Consider the following 2,258-nt stretch of genomic DNA (forward strand, 5'->3'; position numbering starts at 1 on the left):
AGGGAAGAAAGAAAGAAAGAAAGAAAGAAAGAAAGAAAGAAAGAAAGAAAGAAAGAAAGAAAGAAAGAAAGAAATGAAATGAAACAGACCCTTCCCAGGTCTTACCACAGGAGGCAACATAGGTGGTCATGGTGGGACTTCTCCCATTGAGTTTTGGTGACTGTCAGAAATAAAATGGGGCAACTGCGTTGCTAAACGGCCAGTTCTTGAAGGATGAGACTGGCCCTCTGGTGCGTCTGGGGTCCCCTGCTATGGGTGGGGACCTCCCGCCTGGGACGCTAACCACGGGCCCCTCTAGTCCACACAGGGCCTTTGAACATGTCTGGAAAAGGAGCCCCTTCCTCTGGGTGCATGGAGCCCAGGGGCAGGATGCTTGGCTTGGCAAGCAGAACGTGGGCTGGGTTTCAGCCCCTACAGGCTCCCTCAGGCTCATTTCCCACGCAGGGCACATTTGGACACCTGGACTGGGTGCCTCTGCTTTGCCCCGGAGCCAACTGGGGCACTTGCTCTCTGGAGACTGAGAGGATGATGGTGGAGAGGCCACTGGCAGGCCAGGAGGGGACTGGGTATTGGCCTGACTTGCCTCTCAAGGACTTCTTTCTGATTCAGACCTATTAGGCGGCAAGAACAGAAGCTGCAGCATTTCCCAGGAAGAGCTAGACCTCTGCAAGTGAGTCAGACTCTTAGAAGACAGATCAGCTTGGGCGGTGGGGGGAGAAGGTGGGAGGAGGGAGAGCCACAACCCAACACGACAACTGATTGGCACCAGTTGTCTCAGACGCCAGTTGTCTCTCTTCCTGAACTACACGTCCTCAGGGTGACTATTTGGCTTCTTTCAAGAGAATCTAGTTTAGGACTCTCAGTTACAAGCAGCAAAAATGCCTCCTGGCTATTTTAATTAAGAGAGAACAGTTATCCTAAGGAGGCTTGGTTTGGTGGTTCACGCCCATAACCCTAGCACTTTGGGAGACCAAGGTGGGAGGATTGCTCAAGGCTAGGAGGTGAAGACCAGCCTGGACCTCGTCTCTACAAAAAGAAACAAACAATAGCTGTGTGTGAGGGCGCACGCCTGTAGTTCCAGCCACTCAGGAGGCTGAGGTGGGAGGATCGCCTGAGCCAAGGAGGTTGAGGCTGCAGTGAGCTGTGATCATGTCACTGCTCTTCAGCCTGAGCGATAGAGTGAGACCCCAACTGAAAAAAAAAGTGGGGGGAACATTTGTCACAAGGAGAGAGCAGCATTTCAAATGCAGGAGCAGGGATGTGGTTGCCCTGAAAACTGTCAGCAGCCTCATCAGGACTTTTGTCTCTGCCTCTAACCTGCAACTCATGTATGTTTGCTTCCTTGTCTGTTGCTGCCCTTACAGATTTCTTTTTTGGAATTTCGTTTTATTTTATTGTTTATTTTCGCCACAGGGGAAGGCCTCCGTCTATAGTTCCTGAGTTTCTCCCCCATCCGAGTGACTGGCCAGTCTGAGGCTAGATTCTCCTATTCCCAATTCCCTGTTTGTTTCTGAGGAAGGGGCTCCTTGACTCAGCTTGGCCAGATGCCCTCCTGGTCCAGTTGTGCATGGTCCAAAGGACAGGGCCACTCTACCGGAATATAGCTGCCAGGAACGATTGAACCCAGGTGGGAGGCAGGGCTGCCGTGCCCAGAAAGGAGGATCAGAGCTGAGACCCAAATGCCGGTTTCTTCCAAGGAGACTGTCATCTGCCGGGAGGCTCTTTTTCCTCATTTGTATACTGATCGCGGGGCTGGGGATAAGCTGCATCATCGGCTGGTTCAGAAAGATGGGAAGCGACAGGAACGCGAGGGGTGAGTCGCCCTTTGGAGGGGGCCAGGGGCAGGCAGGAATGAGAGGGAACGGGAGCCGTCGAAAGGCAGCTTTCAGGTGAGGGGCTGGGACCCTCTTTGTGTGGCCTGGTCACCTGGAGACTAAGGCAGCCAGCCCGGGGGCGGGAATAGATCATCTGCCTCGTGGTGACAAGGCGGTGTGCGAGGTGAGCAACTGTCACTCTCTTAAGCGGACAGGAGGAAGGGAGGCCCCGAGACAAGCGCACCACAGGCTCCACGTCTGGAAGGCCGCCTCAGCACGCAAACTTGGGGAGGAAGCCTCCCTCTTTGGCTGACATTTTTTGATCCAAGGGTCTCGGTCCTCCTTGAGCCAAGGGAGTGACCCTTCAGCTTTGTGTCTCCTTTTGCCTCTGGGTTATGACAGGTAAAATCCCGGCTAGAAGCCCAGCCACCATCCAAGCTCCTC

The sequence above is a fragment of the Carlito syrichta genome, unplaced genomic scaffold, assembly GCF_000164805.1.
Source record: "Carlito syrichta isolate Samal-C Ts95f unplaced genomic scaffold, Tarsius_syrichta-2.0.1 Scaffold311678, whole genome shotgun sequence".
Lineage (NCBI taxonomy): Eukaryota > Metazoa > Chordata > Mammalia > Primates > Tarsiidae > Carlito > Carlito syrichta.